This window comes from Dromiciops gliroides, chromosome 1, assembly GCF_019393635.1.
Source record: "Dromiciops gliroides isolate mDroGli1 chromosome 1, mDroGli1.pri, whole genome shotgun sequence".
Classification (NCBI taxonomy): Eukaryota; Metazoa; Chordata; class Mammalia; order Microbiotheria; family Microbiotheriidae; genus Dromiciops; species Dromiciops gliroides.
The window spans coordinates 719,018,479-719,044,724 of NC_057861.1; the positions used below are offsets into that span (position 1 = coordinate 719,018,479).

At 36.7% G+C, this 26,246-nt stretch overlaps 1 protein-coding gene across 3 annotated transcripts in view; it reads right to left on the reverse strand.

The window, feature by feature from the left end:
* CNTN4 (contactin 4) overlaps window positions 1-26,246 on the reverse strand; it is a 1,173,040-nt gene that overhangs the window by 840,872 nt on the left and 305,922 nt on the right. For all 3 annotated transcript variants that reach the window (XM_043978091.1, XM_043978085.1, XM_043978087.1), the window contains one exon: window positions 4,355-4,413. The gene's annotated coding sequence lies outside the window, so the exon portion shown is untranslated. The remainder of the gene's footprint in view (window positions 1-4,354; window positions 4,414-26,246) is intronic.

Sequence of the window (26,246 nt, forward strand, 5' to 3'; positions counted from 1 at the left end):
CCCATGACTACTCAACTTTCTCTGCCCATCCTACGTCACCCTAGTGCATGACCTCCTTATACATTGCCGTGGGGATCTACCCACAATATGCCTAAGTCTTCCTCCTGTTTCAAATACTGTCAATCAAACGATTCATTTTTACAAATAGAGTATTAATGATGATGTGTTATTCACAACCTAGAATAATCTGTGTACAACCAGATTGCCTATTTTTAACACCACTTCATTTAAAATAGTTGAAAGTTGTGTATATACCTCATCTGTGGACAAAATGGGAGCGGAAAAACCCCCAATGGAATGCATTCTCTCTATCAAGTATAATCCTCTGGAATGTTAATGATGATCTTATATTATAGGTGCCACTACATTGGCTGGGAAAGAACCAATTTTCTGATAAAATAAACATAGGAAATACTAAAATCATGTTCTGCATTAAAGTCTACCCTGTTAGATCAAAGTCCCTGAGGGACTGATTAAGCCCATTAAGGAGCAGAAGCAGAAAACCAGATGTTCTCTCCTTTTGGACCTGGGTATGAGAAAGAAAGGTAAGCCTTGGGATGCCTGAGATACTCAGAATATAAAGGGAAGATATTATCTATGCACATGGTACTATTAACAGATTGGATTCTCCTGAGAATCAGGGTATTGGGGGATATTGAGAGAGTGTTGGTAAGGAGTCTAATGAAACCTTGTAAAGATGGCCTTTTAAAGGCCTCACTGACACTGACCATAACATCATAGAGTACATTTATTCTCCTCTCCTCAACATTTTACCTACTTTATTATCTCACTTGGTGATACAGTGGATAGAGTGCCATATGTGGAGTAAGGAAGACCTGAGTTCAAATCCTACCTCAGAGTGTACTAGCTATGTGGCTCTTGACGAGTCACTTAACCTTTCTGTGCCTCATTATAAAATGGGTATAACAGCACCATCCTCCTCAGGGTTGTTATAAGAATTAAATATGATAAAAATACAAAGGTTTTTGCAAATGCTAAACTGCAATATGAATACTGGCTGTTATTATTATACTTTTTTATTAACATTTCCCAAGATGAAAACTGTTTACTGCAGAGGAAAACAAAGGAAAATCAATTTCTTACTGTTCCCCTCAATTCACTGAGGCAATAAGTGAGTGGGGCAGTTGGAATTAAAGCCTAAGTTCTATCTCTGACTTCAGAGATCTTGAAATTTGGAAGATAATCAGAGCACATTTTTAATAAAGAATGTGCTTTGATTTTATTTTCACCCCAATGATGGTGACATTACATTGAGCCATATTGAGATCTTAACCGATTTTTTTCCTATGTTGGGTGGTACATTAATCAATCAAGGCTCTTCTATATGGCAAGAATCCTTCTAGTGTCTAGATAGGGTAGGAAGCTCTTTACATTTGCAAGGTATAAAGACACTTACAAAATATAGAAACTATATGGTATACAAAGCATTTTACACAATTTAAATAGAAAAAAATAGGATAGCTTTTGTCTTCAAGGAAGTCACATGAAGTATAGTCACATGACCATGAAAAAGCTAAATGGTTCACAGCAGTAGGGAACCCAGGACCCTGGCTTTTAAAATCCCTCTACTTTATGGAACTGATCTATTCTGCCCATCACTAGAACACTAGCAATATTTGTGCTGGACTGTCTGGGGTTATTGCTTAGCTCACGGTATAAAAGCCAAGGTCAGAAATAGTGGCACTCTCTCTCTCTCTCTCTATATATATATATGTATACCTCTTGAACTTCAGCTAGCAGTTTTAAGGTAACTCTGCTATTCTAGTGGGACAAGAGGACAGCTGGAGGTAAGCAGAAATCGGGTTTAATTTAAGGAAGGAAGGAAGAAAGAAAGGGAAAATTGGGAATTATACCTTAAGGCCCCCAATGGCACCTGTAACTAAAGGGATAGAGGGGCCAAACATTTATTGAATGCCTACTGTGTTCCACATACTCTGCTAGAGCTTTACATATATTTACATTTGATACTCCCAATAACCCTATGAAGGAGATGATATTTTTAGCTCCATTTCAGTTGAGGAATCTGAAACACAGAGGTTGAGTCATGTTTCAAGGTTCACATAGCTTGTAAGTATCTAAGGTCAGATTTTAATTCAAATCTTCTTGACTCTGGGCAGCACTTCATCCACTGTGTCAAATATATAATGGATAATAAAAACCATTAAATATAAGTTAGGGGGCAGCTAGGTAGCACAGTGTATAAAACACTAGCCCTGGAGTCAGGAGGACCTGAGTTCAAATCCGGCCTCGGACACTTAACACTTAAGTAGCTGTGTGACCCTAGGCAAGTCACTTAACCCCAATTGCCTCACAAAAAACAAACAAACTGAACAGCAGATAAATGCAAACTAAATAACGCATAACGTAACATAACATAATGTAACATATTGTAGTGTAATGTGATATAATATGTGCAACTCTAAAGAGTTGATGCCACACAAAACTTCCTAACATTTTGTCCAAATTGGAATGGGAATAAGTATGTTCACCCTAACTGGAAGATTTGAAATGACACCTAGGCTATCACTTTACAAGCATCTTATTTGAAAGGATTCCTTTTCTGCTATTGGTTAGATAATTTAGCCTCTGAGATTCCTTAGAATCCTGGAATTCTATGATTCTCTGATTTTGATTCTGCCATATCTCATTTGGCCACATCAAGGGCAGTGTGGTATTGAGGACAGAGAATGAATATTGAAATCTAGTTTCAAATCCTATCTTTGATAAATGAGATGTTTATAAAGAGCTTACAAGAGTGCTTGTTAAATAGTAGGTATTTAATAAGTATTTATCCATCTTGAATTACAGGTGCTTTGAGGAAAATTATAATATAAATTATAATATAAATCTCAATTTCCCTTTCTCCCTTCTTTCCTTGAATTAAATTCATGACCCCTGCTCACCTCCTGCTCTCTTCCTCTTCTATTAAAATGGATGGTTAATCCTGTGCCTGCCTATGAGGCTCTGGAAAAGTCATTTCACCTCTCAATTTTTAGGACTTAGAATTCACAAATCTGCTAAGACTATAAATTAAGAAGGAGAAGGCAACATAAATTGGTATATGGGTTTTTGTCCACCCTATACAATTGAAATCCCAGGTCTAGTCCCCATCTCTTTCTCTTATTCAGCCTTCTACCAGTCTTCCTCCTCAGGTGTCTCTTTTAATTTTTATCAGCTTAAAATATAATTAGCAAATTCTCCTTTGTCTCTAGCATTTGATATGCCCTACCTACACTTAGGAGGTCTAAGAAGTCAGGTTCCTTGGACAGTTATGAATAAATGGATATTGTCTGAGGAACAATAATCCCCTTTAAAGATTCATTAAAAAGATCTACTCTATGCAGAAATGGTGGCACATAAAGCATCTGAAGTCAGTGAACATTAAATAAGGATTTTTTTCTGATTTATTACAGAGATGTTATAATCAATAACCTAATTGAGGCTTAAAATCATGCCATCCCATTTACCTATATCATAAATCTCACCGATGACAATAAATACCTTTCTTGCTTAGAATAATTCTAACAGCCAGCTCATGGTACCCAGCATGATTAGAAATGACCCATCTTTTCTTTTCTATGTCTGCATGCCCACAAAGGGCAAATCTTTCCAGTTGTTAGCATATTCCCCATGAATGTCTAGGCAGATTCAAGAGAGCTCTTTCACCTCATCTGTCTTGCTCATTGGGGAAGAGAATCTCATCTTGCTTTTTAAGCTGTCTATATCTTTTATCAAAAGAAAAAAAATGGTTTCTTTGCTGACACTTTGCAGAAAGCGAGTAAAAGCACTGTCTTTTTAGGGCAGAATTATCCAAGACACTGCCCTGCTTTATCCTTGCCCCCTCCCTCCTCCCACTGCCAGAAAAACAAAAAAACAAAACAAAACAAAACAACCCAAAATTCAAAAAACAAGGCAACCTTTATGTTTGGGTCTCTTTGGCCTCAATCATCCAGACATTGACACTGAGCTAGTTGTTAAGATTTCCATGCTCTAAATCAGGTAGGGAGTTGAATCTTATCTCAGCTCCAAATTCTCTTTTTGTATAGAAACAATTTATTTTTTAAATTACCAAATTGATATTATCTGTTTCACCACTAAAACCCAATTGGAGGGTTTGGGATCTGGGAACAAAGCAGCACTATTTCTTGGTTTTAAATACTGTTTTATGCTATTCTCCCATCTCACACTCAGTAGCAACACCCATAGTTCCATGCAAACTCATATTTTAGTTTTCTGTTTCTGAGGAAAGGTTCTGAAGAGCAGATATTTGCAATAACTGAAAAATATTAATCTCAGGCAGCAAGTGGACCTTTCCCCTATGGTGGAATCTTACCTTTCACAGGAATCTGTATATTGGATGCATATTGTGGAATGATTATATGTCAGACAATCCTAGGAGAAAGAGAAAGAGAGAGAGAATGAGATAATGAGCAGTAATATAATTTGAAGCATTTTTACCTCTAGGATTCATAATTTTTCTTTGCCTTTTCTGAGTCAGGATTAAGAAACAAATAGAATTGGTGCTTCTATTGAATTGAGTGTGATGTAGAGTTAAGAATCACTGGAAATGGAGTTAAGACTTTTTTTGAATTTTATTTTCCAAAATATATGTAAAAACAAATTTTGAAATCAAGTTTTTAAAACTTTGTGTTCCAACTTCTCTTCCTCCTTCCCTTCCCACCCCCCCCCACCCACAGAACTCAAGCAATTCAAAATAAGTTATACATGAGTAGTCATGGAAAACATTCCCACATTAGCTAGGTTGTGAGAGAAAACAGAAAACAAAACTTCAGGTTAAGGAATTGTCAAAAAAATTTAAATTTGTTTCCTTCTGTTTTCAGATACTATCAGTTCTTTCTCTGTAGATGGATTGCAATTTTCATAAGTCCTTCAGGGTTATATTGGATCATTGCCTTGCTGAAAATAACAACACACTTCCCAGCAGATCATTTTACACTATTGCTGTTATTTTGTATACAGTATATTTCACTCTGCTTCAGTTCATGTAGGTCTTTCCAAGTTTTTCTGATAGTATCCTGTTCATAATAACCTGAATAAAGTACCTTAAACTTGACAAAGATTTTTCTTCATATTAGCCTTGCAACCTAGGTACCATACATTTTGCCATTATAATGAATCATCATAACTATTTCCCTCCATCCTGTTCCCTTCTGATGATATTTACTCTATTTTCTATCTTCTTTTAACCTATTCCTCCTCAAAAGTGTTTTATTTCTGACTGTCCCCTCCCCCCACTCTGCACTCCCTTTTTTCACTCTTCCCTCCTTATCCTCTTCCCCCCCTACTTTCCTGTAGGGTTTAAATAGATTACTCCTCCCAATTGGGTGTGAATATTATTCCCTCCTTGAGCCCACTCTGATGAGATTAAGGTCTTTAAGCTAATTCTGTGTTCTAAATTTTTCTTCCTCCCTCCCTCCTCAACCCTCCCTATGAAATCGAGCAATTCAATATGTCATACTTGTGCAGTAATGCAGAACATCTTCACCTTACTCAAAAGTGTTTTGTTTTTTATTGCTCTCTCCCTAATCTGCCCTTCAATCCTTCCCCTTCTCTCCCCCTCCCTTATCTCCCTCCCCTCCCTCATGGAAAAAATATGTTACTATACCTACTTGAGTATATATGTTATTCCCTCTTTGAGCCAATTCTGAAGATATTAAGGTTCACTCACTCCCCCACTCCTTCCCCTCTCCTATCCCCTCCATAAGCTTTTTTCTTATTCCCTTCATGTGAACTACCTCTCCCCAGACTATCTCTCCCTTTCCTCTTCCCCCAGTCTATTCCTCCTACACTTCATCCCTATTTTAAGATGTCATCATGGGGGGCAGCTAGATGGTGCAGTGGATAGAGCACTGGCCTGGAGTCAAGGCCATGCTATAGCTCGAACAGTATGTCCTCAAAGCTGTGCTACACTTCAAGAAGGAATTAAAAGCCAAGAAATAGCCCTCCAAGATAAGGAAGCAGAAGAAGCAGCAGACCATCAAAAACTTCTTTGGCGGAAAGGTAGACCACAATACAGCCTCAAAAAAAGAAGATAATAACAGGTTCAAAGCTCCAATATTCAAAGCTTCCAAGAGAAATATGAGGACAGCTAGGTGCCACAGGGGATAGAGCACCCCTGGATTCAGGAGGACCTGAGTTCAAATCCCGCCTTAGACACTTTATACTTACTAGCTGTGTAACCCTAGGTAAGTCATGTAACCCCAAATTGCCTCACCAAAAACAAAACAAACAAAAACAAACAAACAAACAAAAGAAACTGAGAGAAATATGAATTGGTCTCAGGCCAAGGAAGCACTCAAAAGGGACTTTGAAGAGAAAGTAGGAGAGATAGAAGGAAGATTTAGAGAGATGTAGGAAAGAATGGAAGAAGAAATGAGAGCAATGAAGGAAAGTCATGAGATGGAGATGACTGGGGTTCTTCTCAGCCTGCCTGGCTTGTGAGTAACCATGGCTGCTTTCTCTTTGACCTGGAAACAGAAGTCTGATTGAACTCTGATTCTCCATGGTATGAAGCTAGGTGTGCCTGTGCCCTCCCCCACTAGGCCACCACCACTTGATTAAGCCCACTGGTTCAGAAAGCAGGGCGCTTTGCCCCAACTCCAGCAGATATTGCCTCCACTTCACTCCCAGTCTATCGCCGAACCCCCTCACTAGTCTGTGATTGAAGCCTCAGAAGCTGCTGGATCTGAAGACACTGATGGGCACTGGAAGCACAGTCTGTTCCTGGCTGGGTCCGGACTGCGTGCTGAGCTTTTCAGCCTAATCAGTAGGTTATCCCAATTTCCCTCTTTTGCTGAAAATACTCTCACTCTGTTCTTATGTACATTAGGCTGCTTTGGGTTGTTGTTGTTGTTTTTTTAACCACATCTGGAGTTAAGACTTTTATTTTAGTCCAGCCTCCATCACTAACTTGTTGTCTAACCTTAAGACAGTCATCTAAACCAATTGAAACCTCACTTTCCTTATCTTGAAAATAAGAGGGTTAAACACCAGCACTGCACTCAAGAGGACCTGAGTTCAAATGTGGCCTCAAACACTTGTCACTTACTAGCTGTGTGACCCTGGGCAAGTCACTTAACCCTCATCGCCCCTCAAAAAAACAAAAAACAAAACAAACAACAACAACAAAAAGGTTAGTCAGTGACCTTTCATGTTAATTCCAAATTTACTATTCTGTGATCTTTGTTGTTATTGATGTTTGGTTTTTTCAGTTGTGCCCAACTCTTCATGGCAAAGATACTCAAGTGGTTTGCCAGTTACTTCTCCAGCTCATTTTACAGATGAGGAAACTGAGACAAATAGGGTTAAATGACTTGCTCATGGTCACACACCTAGTAAGGGTATGAGGACAGATTTGGACTCAGGAAGATGAGTCTTCCTGACTCCAGGCCAAGCACTCTATGCTCTGTGCCACATAGCTGCCCTATGATCTACTGTTATATCTCAATGACATGTATGAGATTCCAGTAGAGCTTATGGAATCATCTTTTTTTTTTTTTTAAGTGAGGCAATTGGGGTTAAGTGACTTGCCCAGGGTCACACAGCGAGTAAGTGTTAAGTGTCTGAGGCCAGATTTTAACTCAGGTATTCCTGACTCCAGGGCCAGTGCTCTATCCACTGCACCACCTAGATGCCCCAAGATTATGGAATCATCTTACACTTGGTGGAACTTAATGCTTCTTTCTAGACCTGTGAAACTTTAAAATGTGATTAGCCAAAGCAGAAGGACCTTAATGAAATAGAGCATTATAACTTATCATCAAGGGGCAGCTAGGTAGCACAGTGGATAAAGCACCAGCCCTGGATTCAGGAGAACCTGAGTTCAAATCTGGCCTCAGACACTTGACACTAGCTGTGTGACCCTGGGCAAGTCACTTAACCCTCATTGCACTGCAAAAATAAATAAATAAAAAAATAACTTACCATCAAGTTCTCAAACTACCTATATAATTGAACATGGAAATAGATATTGGAAAGGTTTTTACTTTCTTCCTTTGGCAGAATTACATCAAGCCTTCTTGTGTCTATATAATGTAGAATCTGCCCCATATGATGTGCAATACATTTAATAAAATAAATGTCTAGTCATAATATAGAATTCTAGGTCTTTGTTACATACCCATAGTCCCCACAATTTCGATAGGAAAAAAGATGTGCTATTGTGATTATGTCTAAATATTTTTTTTTTGTAAATGACTGATCTCTTCTTAGATAAGATAACTGGGTTATCACTACCCTAAACTTACAACAAGGTCATGTTCATATCAAAATTATCCACAAAGCAATAGCTGAAGTAGCTACTCTTTATAATTACCATCATTCAAAACTTATTGACAGATACAAACATACATATAATTTAATTTGGACAATAATACATAATGGTTCATTTAAACATACTACCCACTCCCAATAAAGTATGTGACAGATTCTTATGAACAAATCAAAATGGATATTCTCTTTAGTGAAAAGTAAATTACCAATTCAGGGAAAGAGATACAGAATAATTTTTAGAGTTTTGATTCTGAGCTTTCATGAGCTGTGCCTTCAAGTTTCCTGGAAAGGTGAGTACATGCACAGGTGTCCCTCCAGACTAGTCGAACAGAAAAACTGCCTTTTGGTTTCCAGCCACAGCTGCTATTTTCAACACTGTTTGCAACTGTAGCCTAAAACAACAGAGGCAAACAGGACAACAATGCTAAAAGATAAAACTGGTTGGGGGGCAGCTAGGTGGCACAGTGGATAAAGCACCAGCCCTGGATTCAGTGGCACCTGAGTTCAAATCTGACCTCAGACACTTGACACTGACTAGCTGTGTGACCTTCGGGAAGTCACTTAACCCTCATTGTCCCATAGGAAAAAAAAAAAAGAAAGAAAGAAAGAAAAGAAAAATAAGATACAACTGGTTGCCACTGTTTGGGGCTTTGTTTTCAAGGTTTAGAATCAACCTACTGTACATAGATGCTTAAACATAACAGTAAATTAAGAATGTTGTTTTTGTTTGTCCTTCAAAGAGGACTGCAACATAGGGGTGATGCCATGACTTTGCACGGAATTGGATTTATGTGAGGGAGGGCTGTGCAAATGGATGGTATACTAAATTACCAGAAGTAAGGAAATCTATTCTTTGAAATGTATATAATTATTATATAATAGACCTTGCAGGTTGGGGAAGCATTGCTTCTGCCAAGTTATATGATACTCCTAAAAATTTAGTGAAGTAAGAACTAAGGATAATATTATCCATGTTTGACAGTTAAAGAAATCAAAACAAAAATAGATTGAGTGTCTTACTTATGGTCACATAACGAGTATATGTCAGAGTGTAACTCTCCCCTTTGCACTACACCATCCTTCCTGTTGTAAAAAGGAAAATATTTGCTATAACTTTATCTATTCAATGATTGAATTTTTATTACTTAAAATTATAGCCTTTTTGATCTAGAGGTCTGAGGGGCCTGAGGTCATTGAACTATAATTCACAGGATCACAGGTTTAAAGATGGAAAGAATGTTAGAAGTGATCTCTTACAATCCCCTCCCCTCATTTTACAGATGAGTCCTAGGAAGCCAGATGCCCTTCCCAACATTATGGGGATTGTAGGGGACAGATTTGCATTTAGATAAAGCTCTTCTGACATCAGATCCAATACTCTTTTTTTTGTTTTGCTTTGTTTTGTTTTTGGTTTTTGGTTTTTGCAGGGCAATGAGGGTTAAGTGACTTGCCCAGGGTCAAACAGCTAGTAAGTGTCAAGTGTCTGAGGCCGGATTTGAACTCAGGTACTCCTGAATCCAGGGCCGGTGCTTTATCACTGCACCATCTAGCTGCCCCCCAATACTCTTTTTATTATGCCATGCCGGCAACCCTTTCAGTTTGTAGATGGTGAAACAAACCAAAAGAATTCTAATAACTGATGATTCTTCAGAGTTTTCAAACTTGCCAAACACTTCACAAATGCTCTCTTCTTTGATGCTCCTCACAACCCTCTCAGGACCATATAACCAGCAATATTTTCCTCATTTTATAGTTGAAGAAACTGGGGTCTCAGATGATGTAAGTGGCATGTTTAGAATTACATATCTAGTACTCGTATGAGCTGGTATTCTAACCCAGGTCATCCTTATTGCAAGTCCATAAATGTCTCCATGATTATTGTCGTCTTCTTCTTCTTCTTCTTCTTCTTCTCTCTTCTTCTTCTTCTTCTTCTTCTTCTTCTTCTTCTTCTTCCTTCTTCTCCTTCTTCTTCTTCTTCTTCTTCTTCTCCTTCTTCTTCTTCTCCTTCTCCTTCTTCTTCTTCTTCTCCTTCTTCTTCTCCTTCTTCTCCTTCTTCTTCTCCTTCTCCTTCTCCTTCTCCTTCTCCTTCTCCTTCTTCTACTTCTTCTTCTCCTTCTTCTTCTTCTCCTTCTTCTCCTTCTCCTCCACCTTCTTCTTCTTCTTCTCCTTCTCCTCCTTCTCCTTCTTCTCCTTCTTCTCCTCCTCCTTCTCCTTCTCCTTCTCCTTCACCTTCTTCTTCTCCTCCTCCTCCTCCTCCTCCTCCTCCTCTTCCTCCTCCTCTTCATCCTCCTTCCTCTTTTTCCTCTTCTTCTCCTCCTGCTTCATCATCATCATCATCATCATCATCTAGCATTTATATAGCAATTTAAGATCTGCAATGTACTTTAAACATATCAGTTCTCATGATAAGTCTAGAAGGTAGGTGCTATTATTTTCTCCATTCTACAGAATCAAAGGCAAACAGAGGTTAAGTGACTTGCCATGATCACACATCCATTAAAAGTCTGAGGCTTGATTTAAACCCAAGTCTTTCTGACTCCACATCCAGAGTTCCAACCACTATAATATCTAACCGCCACTATATTCTGATGATTGTTGGAGGTTTCTGCAGCCAAACAGGGATAAGAAGAAAAGTTTCTGAACTCCCAGTCCACTGCTATTTATACTACAACTCCTCCCCTCTCTTTCCTATTCCTCCCCTCCTCTCCGCATGGCATAGGGTGGAAATAGTGGGGGAAAAAAGAACAAACTATGAGCCTTACTTTAAGGACATGAAAAGATCCCTTTTATACCTTCTTTATCCTGAAATTCTCACCGTTGAAATTATGCCTTTGGTTTACGATATCCCAGATAGCTCCTGAGGAAATGTACTTCTATTACCTTGGAAAGGGCGTGAGCAGATGAGAGGCAGACAGATTGCTAGACTTGGACCCAAGAGGACCTGGGTTCAAAGTCTCCTCAGATTTGCAAATGTGATGTTAGGTAAATTTCTCTGGCTTTCAGTTATCTCATCAATAAAAGTAAAGATAATAATGACTTCTGCCTCAGCACTGTTTGCCAGATCAAATGACATGAATATTGTATGCTTTTATAAACCATAAAGCACTATGTAAATAAATTCAATTATTAGTAACAACAACAATAATGATAACAATAATAAAAATAATTTTATGGTAGCGTAATATAAATCAGGCACTTGAGAGAAGGAGAAAGAGACAAAATACAAACATTCATACACATATGCACATACATGAATGTGTATATATGCATATGCATTTATACATGCATACATCCACACATACATGTTGTAATGGTGGTGGGGTGGAATGGAATTTGGAAGCAATGCTTGGGCACCATAGAAAGTGAAGACTTAGGTAGGACACAGCAAAGTTCTTTTAAATATTCTAGGTGACAAATTGAGGACAATTGTAGCATTTTGAAGCATACATGGAGAATACAAAAAACAAATTTCATAATTTTGCCCAGGGTCAACATTTGCCTCTCAATGTATTTTGTATATCCCAATGATATTTGCAAATATTAGCTCCTAGAAGCTGAAGTATTTCTGTGATATTGAACTTTTCAGTTCTTCTCAGTTTCTACATTATCTAAAGGAAATTAAAGCAAACATGTGTGACCTTCAGTCAGTGACTCGGTTTCTTTGTCTTTAAAATGAGGTAGTAGATTGGATACTCTACAATTCACCTTTTGGCTCTACCATTAAACATTCATTTTTGGGTTCTATAACTCTATAACTACTACCACTAACAACAAACCTATTAAACTTGAGAGAAAATATTTCCAAAAAATGAGATCTGAGGTAAAAAGCTGACTGAATATTACTTTTTTAAAATTGAATTTCTCCACTGTGGCAAGTTTGTATGACTGATTTTTAACAGAATTTCAAAGGACAACAAGGATCGTATGAAGATATTTGCTAATTTTAGAACTAAATGTTTTTTCATTTGAATAGGGAAAAATGCATGTCTGTATATTTCAAGCATGTCATAAAAAATGTCATGTTGTTTCATTTATAATAAAATGTCAAAGAACAGATTGTCAGTATCTTGACAGTGAAAACTAGTATGATGGAGGGGAAAATTATTGGACTTAGGGTCTAAAGACTTGGATTCAAGTCCCAGGGCTGCTTTTTATTAATACATGACTATGCATGGGTAAGTTCCATACTCTCTGTAGATCTCAGTTTTCTTCTCTGTAGAATGAAAATAATAATACTTGCATAAACTACCTTACAGGATTATTATATGGAAGACATTTTATAAATCATAATGTGTCATGGAAATGTAAGCTAAGATCCTTAAGAAAATGGGTGAGTTCTCTAGAAAATGCTTAGATATGCATGAACTCTCTTAGGCTTCTTTGTTGCTTTCTTTAGTACAATAGATGGAATAATGTCCGGCATCAATAGTAAATAATGTCTTAATTTCTGACCAGTATAACGAGGTCTACAGGTCAGTGAATTCCTAGATATATTTAAAAATTGTTGGAGGACTCCAATATGCTTGTCATCTCATTGTTGTAGATTCTGCCTAGAAAGATGGAAGTCATTGCCCATACATTCCTGGCTGGTCTGTTTAAGTTTCATCCAATCCTTCCATGCATGTGAAACATCAAGTCTGCCCAATATACTGTGGAACCTTCCTTTCACTGTCTATTGATTTTATATATATATATATATATATATATATACACATACACACATACATATATATACATATATATACACACAGACACATACATACATATACACACAAATATATGTGTATAAATATATATAATATATAATTTATATATGCATATATAATCTCTATGTGTGTGTATATATATATATATATATAATATATATGTGGTAAAAATTATTTGTGGCAAAGATATATATATATCAGAAGTTTTAGCTAAATCATTTGAGAGATTGCACATGCTACTGAAGCGGCTTTTGAAGGACCTCCTTTTTTGGGGAGGAGAACGCAAGGAACTTCCGGTATGCGGCCTTAAAAGTGAGGGCAGGAACGGAAGTTCTCGCTCTCTGGCAGTGAACAGCAATGCAGCAGGATTGACAAGGAGTTCATGTAGTTTGGTGTTCAGTCTTTTCAGAGATTCACGGTCTGGTGGCAGTTTGGGATTTGATGAGTTTTATAAAGAAATAGACTAAGCTTAGATCTAAGATTATTCATTTGTATTTCTCCTTCCTTATTTCCCTAATTGGTTTTGACTCTTGTTGTCTAATTAATTCCCAAGCAATAAATAAAAAAACTGATCCATCATAGATTAAAGCTCAGTGGCTCCTTTTTTCTTAAGGAAAGTTAAAGAGGGAGATTAATGCTCCGTATATCCAATTTTGAATCTCACATATATGTGAATATTCATTTAATAAAGTTTTATTTTTAGATAAATAATAGAAATCTTTTTTCTCACTCCTATTTCTTATAACAAAATAAAACAAAGAAAAATTCTGCTCAAGCACTATGCATTTTGTTGTTGTACAATAATTTTCAGTTGTGTTTGATTATCCATGACCCCTTTTGGGGTTTTCTTGGTAGAGATACTGGAGTGGTTTGCCATTTCCTTCTCGACTTCATTTTACAGATGAGGAAACTGTGGCAAACTGGGTTAAGTGACTTGTCCAGGGTCATATATCTAGTAAGGGTCTGAAGCCAAATTTGAACTCAGGGAGATGAGTCTTCTTGACTACAGGCCTGGCATTCTATCCACTGTGCAACCTAGCTGCCCCACAAAAATGCATAGGCTATGGATTTTTGGCTATGTTCAGTGGCTATGGTCAGAAAACACACACATAATATATGTATACATTATCTATATATATATATATATATATGTATAAATATGGGTATATATAATACATGTATGCTTAATTTTATATAATATTAATCTTAAAATATAATTATTCCTCTGGGTTTTCTCCCTTCAGTTTGTATCACTTTATACAAATATATCTTGGTCCCTTTAAAATTGACTATTTCCTAATTTCATTTAGCATAATAGTATTCTTTGATATTCATATACCACAATTTGTTCCACTGTTCCCCCAATTGACTGGCATTCTCTAGTTTTCAGTGTTGGTTTTTTTTTTCCATTGCAAAAAAGAGCTTCTAGAAAAGATGAATTGTACACATAGAACCTTTGCCTCTTTCATTGATTTCTTTTAGGTATAAGCCTCTCAATGGAATAGTTGAGTAAAGGGCACACATTGTTTTGTAACTTTTGTTTGTCATTCTATATACCACCTGGATAGCTATTATATCCCTTGAGTAAAGTGTCGGACCAGGAATCAGAAAGATGACTTCAAATATAGCTTCTGATGACTATTGGTTGGGTAACCCTGGACAAATAATTCACTCAACCTCTGCCTCAGTGTTCTCATCTGCAAAATGGGAATAATAATTGCCCCTACATCTAGTATTGTTTTAAATACAAAAGTTAAGATTATAAAAATGCTCTGCAAAGCTAAAAGCATTTTTAAAAATGGTATATCTAATACTATTGAACCAACAGGATACTCATAGCAAACAGTAATACAAAAAAATATATTGACAGGTGTTGCCAATTCCTAAACTTGAAACATCAGGTACACTTCTTACATGCTCAGAACAAAAGGAAAGTGAACAAACAAACATATTCCTTCCCAAGTGTAAAGGGTTGTTAACTATTAGATGCTCCTAATGAAAATGTTTAAGAAGCCAGATGTGACATCTGTAGCTGGTCCAAGTCTTACAACCAAATTAATGGTTAGATTGGAGAAGGAAGAAAATAAGGTCTTTTTCAGCTTTTCCAATGTGGACAAATTCCCTGCTTCTAACAGAATGTCAGTTTTTATAAGGAAAAAGATTAATTTTCTTAATAAAGTTCCCACTCGGGTGTCTCAGTACTAGGTACTGCCTATCTGTGATTTTATTCAGTCTGTATATATGGGCAACCACACAGGATCTCTTTTGAATGTGAAGGGCAGCATGAAAAAGGTGAGATTCTCCAATAAATCAATATATTCAAAAAGGCCAGTGACTTTAATGATCTCTGCACCAACCCCTCCACTTTTCACTCTACCACTCCCTTCCTCCCGCCAACAACTATTTCTAATTTCGCAAAGTCAGAAGATTGTATTTTCAGTCACAGTGCAGCCAGCTCTTTCTCATGGATATTTTTATCTCCTTTACAGGTAGTTGAAATCTAACTGAATTTTCTGTCAGAAGGTAAAGGTCATGTAGACATTAAATTATCCATGTTTATTTCTAGAATTCCCATTAGCTTTGCTTGACATAATGTGGCATTAACAACAAGGGTTATTGAACCAATATGAGGCAAGAGTTTACATCTAAATGCTGTTTTTTTCCCCCAGTGTAAAAAAGCATGTTTGCTAATTCAGCTGTCAAGCTACAATAACAAATGGTCATCTGATAATCTTTTATCATTAATGAAATGAGTAATAGCAACCACTGAGATTACTAATATATTCTCCCTGCTCTACATAAACAAAATACAGCACCATACAATACAAAACAGATTTCAAAGTTATTAAGAGATAATCACTTTCATGGGACTTTTCCTTGACACAGTGAGCACCATCTCTTGATAACAAGGGTCCCTGCAGTCTTCACAAAATAGAAGAAAAATGTCATTACTGTAGGGAAAAAATGTGTATTTATTGTACTTGGGCATAAAGCTGACAACTTAAAATAATGGAATAGTGGTTCTCCAGATACAATGGCCCATATGTTGGGGAAAGGGAAGTCACTGTCACTTTGAAAGCTTTGACTTGGTGAGCCATTTTATATTAGATTATTAGCTAGGAGGGAAACACGATTGATGTGGGGCAGGATGAGTACTGCTTAGGAATATTTACTTCCATGGATTTGATTAAGAAAAAAATGGGGAAACAAAATTAGAGAGAGAGATTTGAATGGCCAAGAATTAAAAATACCCATGCTGAAGGAAATAAAGCTTAGAGCTTCACTAAGTTTTGTATTTTTTTTTTTGGAACTATGATCTCTTTGATGCAGGTGCTTCAAACAAAGGCAATAATTGAAAGCTATCATGGCTTTCTCATCTGTGTGAGTCTTTTCTATATTCTCCCAGAATTCCTCAGTGGGGGTCCACTCATTACACTGGGGACCTTCATCTAGATCTCATGATTTTGCAAAAGAACAAAAAACAACAAAGAACAACAACAAGGAAAGGGGGTGTGGTGACAAAGTTGGGATCTGAAATATTTGGGTTTAAACCCAGCCTCTAACACAGAATACCTTTGGGAGGAGAGATAAGTCATTTCTTAAATGAAAAAAAGGGATAAAAATAGCTGTAGTGCCTACTTCACAAAACTTTGGTGAGGCTCAAATGTTTTAATTTATATAAATTATTTAGTAAACATAAATATTTTATAAATACTGGTTTTATTATTTTTCTTCCCATTCTTTTGCTATCTTAATGTTCCACAACCCTTTCTTCTTGTTGTTGTTGTTACTATGCCTCTGTGGAATTCTTTTTTTTTTTTTAATAATTAAAGAATGGCACTAGCCTTGTGGTCAGGGGCTTTTTCCTTTTTTTTTTTTTTTTGGTGGGGCAATGAGGGTTAAGTGACTTGCCCAAGGTCACACAACTAGTCAAGTATCAGGATTTAAACTCAGGTCCACCTGAATCCAGGGCCAGTGATTTTATCCACTGTGTCACCTAGCTGCCCCCCTCTGTGGAATTCTTCATGGAGAATATGTAGGCATCCCCTCATATCCACCATGTGCTTTTCCCTTAACCTTTGGGTGATTTCCAACATTAATTATTCATAGAATTATGAAAAGTTCATAAAATTCTTCATTTGCTTTAAGGGTTTTAGCTCACATTTCTCTGGAGCTTAATGATCAACTTTGTAAATTACTATAGAATATAGGCATACCCTCATGAATCTACCATCTCATAGGATGATAGTTCTTTACTATTTTTATATCATAGACCTTTTTGGTGGGCTGATGAAACCCATTGGTTCCTCTTAAAATAATGTTTTGAAAATTCATAAAATAAAATCCATAGAATTACAAAGCAAACCAATTATAATTAAATAGCTATCTTTTCTTTAAGTTCATGGGATCCCAATTAAGAACCACTGTTTCATAGTATTCAATGAGTCACAAAAATACAACATTCACATGAATATTAAGATTGAAGAGCTTTTGTTTCAGGGGAAGACTGATATCATTAGTTGGTTAGCATTTAAATAGAAATTTAAAGTTTACAAAGTCCTCTACATAGTTAGCTTCCCAAAGGAATTTAGCCCCTTATTCAGCTTCTATTTCAGGGATCCAAATGCTATGGACCATGGGCTCAATTCAACTTGTACTGTTTTTGTATGACTTGTAAGCAAATATTTTTATCCCCTTTTTTCTAAGTATTTTTTATCTTGCAGGCCATACAAAAACAGGTATTAGACTAGATTTGCCCTGTAGGCTGTAGCTTGTAGTCTCCCATTTTATTCCATTCAAAACTCAGTTCATTTCCCTTCTGTTGTATATTTCCAAGATATATGTAGCAATGGACCATCCAACTGTGTGTTATTGTATAAACAATAAGCATTCTACCTTTTAATTGTTTGTTCTCTGTGAATTGTTAGGCTGAATTATTTTGAGTAATTATGGGTCTAATTTAGGAGGTTCTGAAATGTTTTTGTTGTTATTTTCTATTATAAAATAATTAGGGCAACTTATATGTAGGGATTGAAAGAGATATGTAGGCACAGAGGCAATCTCAAGGAGATGTAGCTCATGGCCCTATACTAGGGAAATTATATGTATGAATTTGTTGTCTAAGATTCAGTCAAGAATAGTCAATAAAACTGCAAATATCTACCAAGCACCTACTATGTGCCAGATATTGTGCTATTTTGTGGATACAAAAAAAAGGCAAAAGCATGGTCCAAATCCTCAAGTAGCTCATATGAATGGGGGAGCTCAAATTCTGATGGGAGAGATAATATGTGAACAACAATGTACCTACAGGATATATGCAATATAAACAGAAGATAATCTTAGATGAAAGTCATTAGATTTTGGAAAGATGGGAGGGGATGGAACCAGGAATGAACTTTGTTTCAAAAAGTATATTTTGGGGGGCAGCTAGATGGCGCAGTGGTTAAAGCACCGGCCCAGGATTCAGGAGGACCTGAGTTCAAATCCGGCCTCAGACACTTGACACTTACTAGCTGTGTGACCATGGGCAAGTCACTTAACCCCCATTGCCTTAAAAAAAAAAAAGTATATTTTGAACTGAGTCTTGAAGGAAGTAAGGGAAATCAAGAGGTAGGGGGAAAGGGAATGTATTATAGACATGGAGGGCAGCTAGTTTAAAAAAAAGGCTCTAGACTTGGGAAATAGAGTGTCATGAACAAGGAAGAAAAAGAGGCTGATGGTCATTGGATTGTAGAGTACATGCAGAAGATTTAAGAGTAAGAAGTCTGGAAAGATAGGAACAAGCAAGCACTCTAAATCCCAAGAAAGCATTGTACATTTGATCCTGGAAGAACTTGAAGGATAAAATGAAGGCAACATAGACATCAAAGGTAACTTAGCTCATAATCTATTCCAATTTTAAATTCTATCCAGCAAATTATGTAATCTTCTAATGTGAATAGAGTGTTCCGTGGACACCCTACCCCAGTGTCCCACAGCATCTAGATAGCACAATAGACAGAGTGCTGAGCCTGGAGTGAGGAAGATCTGAGTGAAAATACAGCCTCATTAACTCATTAAGTGGTTAGCAATTAAATAGAACTTTCAGGTTTACAAAGTCCTCTATGTACTTAACTTCCCACAAGCAATTCAGCCCCTTATCAACCTTCTATTTCAGGGTTTCAGATGCTATGGAACATAGACTCAATTCTACAGTAAATACTTGCTATGTGACCCTGGGTAAGTAACAACCTCTGTTGACAATTGAGTTTCCTCAACTATAAAATGTGGATAATAGTGGCACTTACCTCACAGAGTTACTGTGAGGATCAAATGAGATAATAATTCTAAAATTAAAAATCACTTAAAATAATCTCTAGCATATGGTAGATGCTATATATTGCTTATTCCCTCCATCTTTCCCTACTTACCTCCCCACGAGAGATAGTCTTGTCTTCTAGAAGGGTGTTCCAGTGAAGTACAAACACTGACTGGCCCTACCAAGCTTGAAAGTCTGTGACTATCGGATATGGTGTCAGACTATACTTTGGCCATCAGACAAACACCATAGCTGGGTTCAGAATGGCTTATTACCAGGCTGGACATTCATGGTGTTAAATTATTCAATTACATAGCTTTCAAACTTTTATTGGACTCAGCTAGTGATTGTGTTTAGAGGAGGTGGGACCATAGTGATGAAAACCCAGGTCACTGAGGAATCAGTGTATGTGAAAGACCTTTTGAAAGATCAGAGTACAGTGGGCCATATTATAGACAGTGATAAGCTTTGGAGTTAGGAAAACTTGGGTTCAAATTTTGCCACAGGAATTTATTAGCTTTGTGAGTTTGGGCAAAGTATTTAAACCCCTCTGGTCCCCATTTTGCTCATCAGTACAATGAGGATACAAATAAGACTTCATGAGATTGTAGTAAGGATCAAAAAAGATAATTGAGGCAAAATACTTTGCAAACCTTAACATGATATATAAATAAGAACTGTTATAATTTTATTATTATTTTCATTGTGATGATAATGGGGAAATAAAATTATGAAAAAAAGATATGCCAGCATTCATTCAACAAACAGTAAATTTAAATTTGATGAATTTTTATTAAGCACCTATTCTGTTCAAAGCACTATGCTAGATATTGGAGAGAGAAAAAACAAAAATGAAATCTTTGTTGCCCTATAGGAACTTACCTTTATGAGCATGTATGTGTGTGGTGGGGCTCATACACAATGAAATAAATATGAAATCATTTCAGGGTGAAAAACTTTCATGAGACATACAGAATCCTAAGAACTATACAGCATGTTTAAAAATAGGCACTGGACAAAATGGTGTAAGGTAAGTGCACAATAAGATAATAATAAGTCTAGAGACCTTGGAAGCTCTCATCCAAGGCTCTTATTTTGCAGATTAAACTGAGACACAAGGAAATTAAGTGACTTGTCCAACAAGGAGTATCAGAGGTAAGATTTGAACCCAGGTTTTTGCTTCTACAGCTGTTCTTTTCACTAAATCACAATGTCTCCCATTAGAGAAAGTGCTTTTTGAGGTTAATGGATGAAAGAACCATTTCTAGCTGGGGAAAATCTGAATAGGCTTCAATTTGTGACACGGTCTTTCAGCTGGATCTTGGGAAATTTATTAATAGAATTTCAAGGTTAGGGTAGTAGCTTTTGCTAACAGTGAGGTCAGATCAAGAATCTGAATGGGAAACCAGGATTTAGGGTAGACAGTAGAGAGAATCTTCTCATCCAAACAGACTGAAATGGGTTATGCAAGATGGGCTGAGCTTACTTTTCTATATATTTTCTCCAATAATTTTAATATCAACTGCTTAAAGTTAAGAGTCTTAGATGATTTTTTTCAGAACACCTTCTAGACTTGCAATTTTATTTTCTTTGTCAAGGAGATTACAAGTCAATTTAAGAAATATTTCATAATCAGCTTGATTTTTTGTGCCAAGGAGTGTGCATATAAAAATAATGAAGGGTGACTAATTATGAGGTGTAAGGAATGGTCCCTGCCCATAAGGTACTTAGAATCTTAAGAATCCATGAAATTATATTTTTGACAAGAATCATTTACATGTAGACAGGGCAAGAAATGATGTTGCTCATGGATGTCTTGGTGATTTAGTGAAGAGTACTTAGAGGTGCCTGTATTTGTGATTCAACAAGCAAAAATGTCACCTTAATCATCTTTCCATCTCGGCCACCTCGAAGAAAATGAAACCTCACCAAGCACTCAGGAAGAAGCAGGGTTGTGATTAGTAGTTTCTCTCTCTCTCTCTCTCTCTCTCTCTCTCTCTCTCTCTCTCTCTCTCCCTCTCTCTCTCTCTCTCTCTCCCCACTGTATTAATAATAATATATTTTCCATTGAGGGAAAAAATATGAAGTTTGAGTAAATTTCAGACTGCCTTTCCCATTAACAAACAGTGTATCAAAAATTTAGCTAACCCCAAATCTAGTCTCAACCTCACTCCCCCAATGAATTACTATTAGTATATTACTATTTTGAGCATGTGGTGGAGAAATGGAAGATAAAATGCCAACCTGTCATTCTACATTTTTGAGTTCTATGTTATGTCAATTTTTGACATAATACAATAGATTAATGTGACACTATAAGTGACATGTTATAAAAATTCATTTGCTAGTTCCTTTACATGCATGCCCTTTATCTAGTTGTTACCCATATTGAAAATAACTTGCATGCATTCTGTGTGTGTTTGAAGTTCTTAAAGAATAATTACTATTAATTCTGTTTAGGAATTCCATATTTTATTGATGTCTTAACTTTTACACCACAATCATGTCTGGATTTACCCTCCATGACTACTTTCACCTTTCCTTATGAGAAAGCAATGGTATAGTGACCCCATATGATCGTGTCTACAACATTCTGTTACCTTCATTTCCCCAATGCTCTTTTAAAAAAAAGGGAAGTTTATTTGTTCATTTCCTCAAGGACAAGATCAGTATATTTACTTAGGGGTAAAGGTTGTAGGATCATATCATTGTTAATCTGGAAGAGACCCTAGAGATCATTGAGTTCAAGCACTTCCTTGTACAGATGAGGAAGGTGAGAACAAGAAACATAAGTGTTTTTTTTCCAGTGTCTCACAGATAGTGTCTGGGTAAAGATTAAAATTCAAGTCTTTTAGACTCCAAATCTAGTGCTCTATCCAATACAAGAACATTTAGTCTTATTTTTGTTTACAGTATTGTGGTCACTGTACAGAAAATTCCTAATCCTATTATTTCACTGTCCATGTCTTTTCTTTAAATCTTTTGAAATTTCTCTTAATTGTTCAATACACATTTCATATGATAAATATTCCACAGCATGTTATCTCTTTTCATGCATTTCTAATAGATGAGGACACACTTTCTTCTTTTCTCTTCTCCTCCCTCCCTCCTTTCATATCTCCCTTCCTTCTTCCCTCTCTTCCTTCTTTCTTTCTTTCTTTCTTTCTTTCTTTCTTTCTTTCTTTCTTTCTTTCTTTCTTTCTTTCTTTCTTTCTTTCTTTCTTTCTTCCTTCTTTCTTCTTTCCTTTCTTCTTTCTTTCTTCCTTCCTTCCTTCCTTCCTTTCTTCCTTCCTTTCTTCCTTCCTTCCTTTCTTCCTTCCTTTCTTTCCTTCTTTCCTTCCTTCTTTCCTTCCTTCCTTCCTTCCTTCATTCCTTCATTCCTTCCTTCCTTCCTTCCTTCCTTCTTAGGATCATCCTCATCCTCATCCTCATCATCTCTGTCTCTGTCTCTCTGTTTTTTTCTGTCACTGTCTCTCTGTCTGTCTCTGTATCTCTGTCCCTCTCTGCCCCCTCTGTCTGTTTGTCTGCATCTCTGTCTCTGTCTCTCTCTTCTCTGTTTCTGTGTGTCTGTGTCTCTCTGTCTTTGTCTCTGCCTCTATCTCTCTGTCTCTGTGTGTTTGTGTCTCTGTCTCTGTCTCTCTGCCTCCGTCTCTCTCCCCAACAAAAAAGGTTCTATTATGAACATTTGGTCATGAATGGGACCTTTATGTCTTTGTATTTGAACTCCTTGTCTATATACCCAGCAGTAAGATCTCTAGACTAAAAGATTCAGTGGCTTTTCACTTTATGGTAAATTATTTTCCAAAAAGGGTGGACCAATTGCCAGTTCCAGCAACAGTTAGTGTACTTGCATATATTTCTTCAGAGTCATTAAGGCTAATAGAACACCCCAGTTCAATGGAGCCAATCTACTCCTAGAAGCTTCCAGGCAGTCTGGCTTCATGGGAAGAGAGTCATTTCTCACCATTACACTTGGGAACTTGGTCAAATACCCTTAGCCATTACTATTGCTAGGACATAAGAACCCCTCCCCGCCCCTCTCTCTTTTACTTTCCTTTTAAAACACAGTAATAGTTTCAATAGCACTTGATAAAAAGAAAATGATAACCTTAAGAATTCTTGATCTGTCAGTTGAGAGTAATTGAGTGTGAAAAATAAGAAGCAGGGTTCTTTTCCTTCCTTTGAAGGGTATGGGGTAATAAAATAATGATAACAGTTGCCCAACTGTAATATTTTAATGTGGTCTTATCTTTATGATTATCATGTGGTCACAATATTATAGAGTGTCTGGCAAGTAAAAGCAACTATTACCTTGCAAAAATGGCAAATGAATAAGCCAAAAGAGGAGAAAGTATATTATATCCCATGACTTAATGAATTAATCTGCATTCACTGTGTTTTTCAGAATTGATCTTTTGCCTCCTCATAAATGAGATATCACACATCAGTGGGGAGGGGGGAATGGATTCATGAACAAATTGTAGCATGTTGCCACATTCTTATTTAGCTGAGAATGTCTCTGTCTCCCTCAGATACCACAAGAGGCATTTCAAAAATATCACACCAACATGGTTATGATGTTAAACCAAGGGAATCACAGAATTTAACATATTATTGGTGATCTTATTCGAGTTCCTCTTTGCTGACAAGGATACAGAGTCCAAGAGAGGCCAAAGGACTTGCTCACGATCACAAAACTAGTTATTCACAGAGCCAGCATCAGATCCAGGGTGGTTTGTTGTTGTTTGACTGTCAGCATAGTAATCTTTGAGTACACCACCTGTCTGCCTTACTTGATGTTGCATTTTTATTGAAACATTCATAAATCAGTTATAGCTTTAATTGATCTCTAGGGAAGGCAATTCCACATCTGTCCTTTGGTAAATTGTCTCAGTGTACAAAATCCTATTCGTTATTGGGTTGACAAAGCTAAGTGTGTTCATCATTATGATCTGTCTTCTTTACCTAAAGTTGGACCTAATAGTTATATTTGGTTATATTAGAATATGAAGTTATGTTAGAAAGCAATTGATGAAACAATCAGCAATGATGTGCTAAGCATCTATTACTGTCAGGTGCTGTGTGAACCCTGGCTTACAAAACCCAAACCAAGATAGTCCTTGCCATAAAGAAGCTTATGTTCTCATTTGGAGACCACGTAACATAAAAACATATAAGCAAAATAGATTTGAACAGCAGTGTGAAAGTAAATGTTTAACAAAAGACTCTCTGCAAAGGCATGGCACATTTTAAAATTTAATCTGCATTATTAACATTTTCTCCATCACTTTCTTAAATGTAAACAATCAACAAAATAACAATTCAAGCTCTGATTTCTAGCATTTGTGCATTTGTGAAATATAAATGCTCGCAATGAAAATTTAATAGGCTCTCAAGAGCCAGAACAAGCTACATGTCCCTAGCATAGACGATAGGTTAACTGTGCATATGTGAGTGTGTATGTACACACATACATAGAGTGTGGGGGTATACACACACACACACACACACACACACACAATATGTGTGTGGTGTATTATGTATATATATGTGTGTGTATATATATATGTATATATATATATGGACATATATGTAACTCTATATAACTATTGAATATAAATATATATATATAATAAAGAAGATAAATCCAAAGATTAAATACAAATATATATATATATATATATATATATATATATATATATATATATATAATTTAGGGGGTAGGAGAATATGGGGAATCATAAATGCTTCCTATAGAGGATGGCACTTGAGCAGAGTTTTAAAACAGAGTGGGGATGCATAGAGACAACAGTGAAGAGGGAGTATATTTGAGGCATGGGAGGAACCAAAATTTTAATTTTTAACCCTAACTCTTCTAGATTTAGAGTGTCAAAAGACCCTAAGGATCTATAGCTTACCCCTTGTCCTCCTATTTGGTAGATGAAAAATGGAGTCCCATTGAGGTTGAGGGGTTACCCAAGGTCACACTAGTAGTAAGTAGAAGATCTAGGATTTAAATCAGGTATTCTCTCTTGAAATGCGGAATTATTCCCACTACAGCAGATATGTCATACAATCTAACTGCTCATTTGAGAAAATTCAGCCTAGACACTATGTCTATTAGCCCCATAGATTTGATCATGCATGATTTCATTGTCTTTTGGAGTTTTAAAATCGTGTCAACGTCTTCTGATAGCCCAAAACAGACTTCTCCTTGTCTTCTCTTATTTCAATACTCATATCCCTGCTGGGTACCTCATCAAATTACAGTTTCTCACCTCAGGGCAGCCTGTAATTTTCTTTTCTTTTCTTTTCTTTTTTTTTTTGGCGGGGCAATGGGGGTTAAGTGACTTGCCCAGGGTCACACAGCTAGCAAGTGTCAAGTGTCCGAGGATGGATTTGAACTCGGGTCCTCCTGAATCCAGGGCCAGTGCTTTATCCACTGCGCCATCTAGCCGCCCCTTGTAATTTTCAATGGTTTTATAGAATAGTGATGGCTAGAACAGCATCATCACCCCTTCAACTCAGGGCTTCAGGTATTCCTCTATCCTCAATGTTTTTGTTGCCTCCTTGTTTAAGGTACTTAGTTCTAGGGAAGGAAGGCATCTTCTGGAATACCATCAAAAAAATGTTTGCAACATCAAAAGTCAATTATAAGGCCAATTTGACAACTTCCATTAAGAATTAGAAGATGAGGGGAAAGTTATACTGAATAAGTAGACCCGTTAATCAGTCACCCTCAGTGAGTATGGTCTCTTGCCTTTAGAGTCTCCATACAAGTATATTACATTTAGCTGAAGGCTTTGAAGAGAAAACTAAATTCACAAAAGGTTACATTTAGTTCATTTGAATCATGAAAGTGGTAGTAGACATGATTCATTCAGAATACTTCCCAAGGATCTATAAATGACTGTTATTCAAAGTCT